General features: G+C 44.3%; 1 protein-coding gene across 1 annotated transcript in view; it reads right to left on the bottom strand.

Annotated features, from left to right (window-relative positions):
* LOC135222998 (tubulin-specific chaperone A-like) overlaps positions 1-5,396 on the bottom strand; it is a gene marked incomplete in the record, with an annotated part of 47,202 nt that extends 41,806 nt beyond the window's left edge. Inside the window, 1 exon segment of the mRNA XM_064261510.1 lies at positions 5,173-5,396.
* Positions 5,397-7,520: the final 2,124 nt, after the last annotated feature.

Genomic DNA, 7,520 nt, shown 5'->3' with positions numbered 1-7,520 from the left:
AGAACTTGCCATGAAAAGGGTCTTTTGTAGGTCCTCCAAACATCTTTTCTGCGACTTGGCTCTGATTAGCCAGTCGTCCAAGTAAAGGGACACTCTGACTCCCTCCAAATGTAGCCATCTTGCTACATTTTTCATTAGGCCTGTGAAAGACCTGAGGGGCTGTTGAAAGGCCGAAGCACAAAGCCCTGAACTGGAATATCCTTCCTCCCATCATGAACCTGAGGTATTTCCTTGAAGAAGGAATGGATAGGCCACATGGAAGTAAGCGTCCTGAAGATCTAGGGACACCATCCAGTCCCCTGGCCGAAGGGCCGCCAACACTGAGGATGTCGTCTCCATGGCGAACTTCCTCTTTTCTACAAAAGAAATTCAGGGCGCTTACATCCAGAACCGGTCTCCATCCTCCTGAGGCTTTTGGAACTAGAAAAAGGCGGTTGTAAAAGCCCGCTGAGCAAGGGTCGCTCACTAGCTCTATAGCCTCTTTCTCGAACATTTGTTCCACTGCTTGTGTTAAAGCAAGGCTCATGATGGGATCCCTGTACCTGGCCACCAACTCCCTCGGAGTCGTTGTCAACGGTGGTCTTTCCGTAAAGGGAATCAGATATCCTTTCCGGATAATCGAGACGGGACCAGTTGTCCGCTCCTCTCATTTGCCCAGGCTTCCGAGAATCTTAGAAGCCTGGCACCTACTGGTGTTTGGAGGACTACTTCCCTACTTCTTAGCTCTGGCAGAGCAAGTGGAGAAGGATCTACCTCTCTTGAAAGGTCTATTACCTCTCGAGGTAGAGGCTCTAGAAGGAGGGCCCCCTCGAAAGGGCTCCTGTCTAAATGGCGTCTCCTTCTTCGTCTTCGTCTGGAAGGAGTCCTAGGCTTCCGTGCCGACTGCGCGAGCATGTCCATGAGTCGCCTTTGCAGAGATAGATCCTGAGATGTTCCTGTATTATCTTCTTTCGGAAATAGCCAGAGGCGAGAAGCTGCGAATACAGAAGAGAGGCTCTTTGGGCATGAGAAACAGACTTAGTCAGAAAAGAGCAGAAGACTGATCTCTTCTTAAGGATCCCTGCTCCAAACAGGGAGGACTATTTCGCTCGAATCCATCTCTAACTGCTTTATCAATGCACGTTAGCACACTGTTGAGATCTTCTGGCGAAATAGCATCCGGGTTCTGAGTCTTCTAGCCAAGACCCCAAAGACCAGTCAAGGAAGTTGAAGACTTCCAAGACTCTAAACATTCCCTTTCAGCAGGGGGTCAAGCTCGTTCATAGCCCAGGTAGTCTTAGCAGACAAAAGAAGCCGAGCGTCGTGCTGCATCTACCAGGGAAGAGAAGTCCGCATCCGCCGATGAAGGAAGACCCAGGCCTAGGGGTTCTCCAGACTCGTCTACCAAAACCCCGTCTGCCCGTAAGCTTGGAAGGAGGGAAAGAAAACACAGTCTTCCCTTTCTTCTTCCTTAGAAAGCAGCCAATCACCAAAAACCTCTCAAAAGCCTTTTTCATGAGATGTTGGCTTCATCCTCACACAAGAGGAAAACTTTCGTCTTCTTCGAAGCGAGAATAAAGAGAGAGGAGACGGAGGAGCGACGGGAGTAAGGGAGTCTCCAAACTCTTGAAGAAGGAGATCTGTAAGGATCTTATAGGACGAAACAGACGAGTCCTTCACCAAATCCTCTTCTGAAGGTTCAACTTCATCCACTGAAGAACCCTCCGCTTCTTTACGAGGGCAGTTAGCCTTCTCTAAAGAAGTGCGTCTGTCTAGAGAGTGTCTAGTAGCAGACTGGCGCCTATCAGGGGAAGCCAAAGTTTCTGGAGAGCTCCTCTCGAATGAGTCCTTCCTACTCTGATGAGTGCGTGCTCTTTGATCCTTAATCCTACTCCTAGAATTCCGGGCTTCCAAAGGGGAGCGCCTGCTAGAGAGGAGAGCCTACTATGCTCAAGGCGCTTCACAGGATCCATGCGCCTGTTCAAAGGAGAGCGGCTGCCAGGCGAGCTGCGCCTACCATGAGGCGAAACGCCTACTAGGCTCTTGGCGCCTACTTACAGGAGAGCGAAGCCCTGGAGAAGGTCGCCTACTAGGTGACCGGCGTCTACCATGCTCCACAAACTTCGATCCAGACTTGTGTGTCTCTTCAAAAGGTAGTCTCCCAGAAGAGACATATCTTTCAGGCTCTACACGCCTGTCCTGAACAGAGCGGCTAAAAGGAGAGCCGCGCCTATCAGGAGAAAAGCGCCTATCCTCCGCACCTGCGCTTGTTGGAGCGGGAGAGCGTCTACTTTGGGAGTAGCCGCCTACTAGCTCAAGCGCCTAACAAAAGGCGAGATCCTGTCTCTTGACGAATCCATCAAACGAGTAGGCTCTCTTATCCGGGGGGAATGAAGGATCTTCGGAAATGAGCGAGAAAAGACGAGGCTGTACGCCTGTCTTTAGACGAACGCCTACTAGGCGCTAGATCCCTTCCTACTGGAGAGATGTAGTCACCAGGAGAAAGCTTCTTGGGGCGATTGACGCCTGGAAGACGACAAGCGTCTGCCGAGGGAAGAGCGCCTCCTTCCATCCGCTGATACAGGAGAGAGAACCGACCTGACTGAGACGGTAACACAGGCGAAGGAATCCTAGACTTCTTGACAGGGAGAGAGACGTCTTTCCGACGCGTTCCTCCTGCCAAGGAGCCCGCCAGCGCCGAAATCTGCGCTTGCAGTCCAGCAAGAATTCGAGCTGGAGATCTAGCAAAATCCTCCACTGGAGAAGAGGCTCGAAGCCTACTATGAGGCGAGAACTCCTGCTCCATCCTGGGTTTTCTTGATCTCTACTTCCGGCTCTTCTGGAAAAACTTCCGGGCTGGAAGGAAAGGCGCCAGGAGCCTTCCAGGCTCTCTTCAACGGTCGCGAAGAATCCGAGGCGCTCCATCCTCTTCTAGGCGAAGGTGAGGAAGAAGAAGAGAAGCATTGGCGCAATACCTCCTTCTTCGCGCGAAACAAGGGCAGCCTGGGTACGAACATCAGGATCTACCGAGGGGACGCCTGATCGGTGGGAGTTCTCCCTAACCTTCCTGCGGCTGTTGACTTTCCTCCTCCACTGGGACTGGGAGTCTGGAAGAGGTCTAGGCCTGGAAGCATTAAGGAGCCGATCAGACGCACCCTCCACTGCACTGGGGTCACTGCACAATTCACCTTCACTACTCTTACCTTGCAACGAACAAATCTTCTTTTTTCCATGCTAAGGATCGTGGCTCTCATGGTTGCCACTTCCGTAGTCGTATCTTAGGTTCGATGCAGGGCGCAGGAGCTGAAAACTGGAGAAGGTTCTAATGCTACAACAGGATTTTCTTCTACCTCGCTAATACGAGACTTACTAGAACTCCTAGACGAAGCCTTTCTCACCCTGTCCTTCTCTAACTTCCTCAAGTAGGAAGAAAGAGCCTTCCATTCACCCTCATCCAACTTCTCACACTCATTACACGGGTTAACCAAAGAACATTCTTTCCTCTACATCTAAAGCAAACTGTGTGAGGATCTAGCCGTAGCTTTCGGTAGTCTCACCTTGCATTCATCCATAGAGCACAACCTAAACATAGAAGATTTCTTAACCTCTAACTCCAGACATCTCGAAATCAAAGAAAAATCCAAATCAATATCCAAAACAATCCACAAATGCGTATGCCAAGCCAACAAGATCAGGTACTTCACCGAAAGTCAGTCCAAATAAATCCACGGCAACGAGAATTGAATAAAGCTGTCAGGAGGTAACAACCACAGGTGTATCGTCACCGGCGACCGAAAAATTCTGGCCGGGAAGGGGGATTGGTTCTTACAAGCCGCCACCCAGCGGCGGGTAAGGTAGATCACCTGACCTACCTGTCGCGTGTGCCGCGAGTTTTGAATTCTGTCGTGACGTCAGAGACGTATAGCTAAGTATATATCTGACAGGAAAGTTCATGTACAAAAACATATTTTACGAAGAGCTCACATACTTATTTTAGTTCGTGTGGGGCTTTCATATATCACATTATGTTGACGAAACTTCAGTCTTTTAAATGGTATGCTTAGAGTTGCAATTGCATTCTTGTTTCACCAATTAAATATCGAGTGAATAAGACCCGTCCACCGTGATGAGGGTTGGCCTGCCGTGGTGATTTACCCTATATACGCTAACATTGTTCAAATGAGTGCTGGGAAGGCTGGGGAAAGATGGTGGCCGTCACTGATGAGAAACATCCATGCAAAACGTAGCCGCCATATTGGATTTCAAAAACTGCCTTGAAAACATATTTTACAAGAGCTCACATGCTTATTTTAGTTCGTATGGGGCTTTCATATATCACATTATGTTGACGAAACTTCAGTCTTTTAAATGGTATGCTTAGAGTTGCAATTGTATTCTTGTTTCACCAATTAAATATCGAGTGAATAAGACCCGTCCACCGTGATGAGGGTTGGCCTCCCGTGGTGTTCTACCCTAGTAAGAGAAAACTCAAATATCCTGAAAGCACACGACAATGAAGCAGGCAGAGAGCGATGAAGAGCACATCTCCACACCAGCAGGCCGAAAGCAAAAGTGGTTCTTCGCCTCCCAGTCGCGCGGCGCGCGCACTGTCGGACAAGCAGTTAACTACCAAACCCCTTGTTCGAAAGCTTACGACCTATCCAGCTGCCGCTAGTAACCTTCCTATTGTAAAAGGACCGAAAGGTTTGTATCCCGTGTCAGAACAAACTTAGACTACTTCGAAAGGAGAGTAGAGGTCTTGAGCTCCTGCTATCACCACCAACAACTCACAACTGATGACCATCGCCGGTGTCAGGATGTGTTAAAGTACTTTTTCGGAGGGTGGCCAAAACCGCGGAAGTCAGTGAGTTGGCCAGTCCACTCGGTTGTTTACCCTACAGTAAAACAGGCTACCACCGGTTGGTTACCTTATCTTACCATGGGTAAAGGTACTTTTCCAGCCAAGGCTATGACTGAACCAAGCTAAATTCGACTGCTACCCAGGTACTAGGCCTAGTCTATCCTCAGTACGCTTTCCTAGTCAAAACATAAACTTTGGGTTAGCACTATAGCATACCTAGGTAGTAGGCTATTTGGGAAAAAATGAATGGCATTAGCCTAATCAAACCAAGTCTACCGTGGCTATAATATCATTTAGCTATATGATAAGCTTAAACCTGGAGCTTTATCTACCTATCAGATAGCTGCAGTCACGGTCACCCTCACGCCTTACCACACGAAGCACGAGCGCCTACTATAGGCTATGAGCTTCTGTTCATTTTCTGGTGTTTCACTGTCATCTCAATTCTTGATATCAATAAGAATTAACAGCAACAGTAAAAAAAGTTGAATGACAATCTCAGAGCCACAGCAAATATAGTAACAACAATCCTCGTCCAACAAAATTAACTGAAAAGACACCAAATGGCTGGAGAAATTCAAAACAAACTTACTTAAGACGATGACCAATTCTGGAATGTCACTGTATGGAAATTAGTCATCGACTTTATACTTTCCACCGCACAGAAAAACTGATATTGCGTCTTATTTTATTTTCAGTATAATTTATCAAATACTCCTTATTCCAACATAATTTTATTATTTTGTATTATATTTATTACATACTATAGAAATACGATATTTGTCTCATATCAGGTTGGTTAATATTGAATGTACTTCTGGTTGAACTTAAGAGCTATTCTTATTTAGTTAGCTATATTTACGTTAGTCAAATTATTATTCTCTAAAACTGGTGAATGAATTTTTTTTTCGTTTATTTTAAGGGAAATCTAATGCCGTACCTTTTCATGAGTTAATTGTTTAAATATTGTTTAACCAAACATTCTGGAATTTCGGTAAACAATACCAAATATGGAATGCCTCTGCTGACATGATCGTAGATGATCATGGTCATGCAACATGGTGACAGAGAAACAATGCCTTATACCCAAATAACAGCCATTTGCCAATCCAAGTATGTGAATCTCATTGATTCAACCTAAAGAGCAATTAGCAAAACCTGTAATCGATACTTACATACTTCAATAAATCGCATGTCTTGCAATTATTATTGATTATATAATTTTGTAATGGATCGATGCTAGTCAAAAGACGTGTCCTAATAATAACAAATTCTTATTAAATTATAAAAAGTGGCAGTCGTCACAAATTGAAAACTCTGTTGTAGAATTAATTCCTTAACCATTTACGCGTCTATGATTTACTGTCACCAGACACACAGATGTAGACAAGCTCTTATTAATCATTGCATGATAAACAGAGGTTTTCATGAATGAGACATTTCATACAAAATTTATTTCCTTGACTTTACATTTGCTATGTCATCCATGAATTCTTTGGATCGATAGTGACTGAATCCTCTCCATAGCTAAGCGAATTCCTCGACTAAACCCAGAAACCTTCTCAGGCAGGAAAAGGTGATGCCGAACATAACACATTGCGATGTCATATATACAAGATTATCATATTACATAACTACTTATAGAGATCACTCAGTATGAGTAGTCGATGTAATAAGAAAGACCAAACAGGAATTAAATTCACTTATTTTTTAGTTGAGACATAAGTAAAACATCAAATGAGTGAACCAATTGCTAGGTATAGGGAAAACGGCGTGATGAGACCACACAAAGGAACCGGGTAAATATCAGGCATATCATTTGTAAAAATTTTACAGATAAGATAGTGAAAAGAATTAACTGTTATGTCATGAACTCTGAGACTAAAGAGTGCTAACGACTTCTGGGAAATTCCCTGTATTTTTTTTTTTTTTCTACTGAGAAGCGGACGACAGATTAGAAGCAAGATACATATTATGCGAACTGCTGAAGACAAAGAATGAAGTAAAATTTTAATTTTTGCGTTTTTGTTGCCGAAGAGATGCGAGTAAATGGCTTTAAGAGTGGTGCTATTACGGCAACTTCAAGATTATGCTGCCTCCCTTAATATTATCAGCATCAGTGTAAAGAATGACCTTTATATAAACAGCATATCCAGAATTTAGTTCTTATTCGAAGAGTAAAATACAGAGCAAAATAACGGTATTATAAGGTACATTCAATTTTGGAAACAGGATTCAAATGTGGTTTTTGTCACTTGGATGCAAATTAAATGTTTCCACTTGTGTACAAAATAACAAAATAAAAACACAAAAATTCCGTAAAGTTTTCCTTGAAAAAATTATAGTGGAAGCTGGAAGGGCAGGAAAGCGAAAATTAGGAGAAACAGTTTCACAACTCGGAACAGATCGTTGGACGAGCAAGAGGCGACGTGAGAAAACCGGATAGAGATTTATATCGTTGTCAGAAAAACTGTATTCTACACTTTCTGAAAATGCCAGCTACCTGACACATAAGATGGAGAGTGAATTTAGGGAACTTATGCTTTCTTTTCTTTTTTAATGATTTGTTCATTTACATCGAATTGCAAAACAATGCAGCCTACAACATTATCAGCCAATCATTGCCAAATGCACTTATTCATGCACGCCAATTGTATTATGGTTGCTTTTTTTTTTTACA

This window comes from Macrobrachium nipponense, chromosome 20 (assembly GCF_015104395.2).
Source record: "Macrobrachium nipponense isolate FS-2020 chromosome 20, ASM1510439v2, whole genome shotgun sequence".
In the NCBI taxonomy this organism is placed as follows: domain Eukaryota; kingdom Metazoa; phylum Arthropoda; class Malacostraca; order Decapoda; family Palaemonidae; genus Macrobrachium; species Macrobrachium nipponense.
The sequence above is the reverse complement of the archived record's forward strand: the minus strand, read 5'-3'. Positions and strand labels throughout refer to the sequence as shown.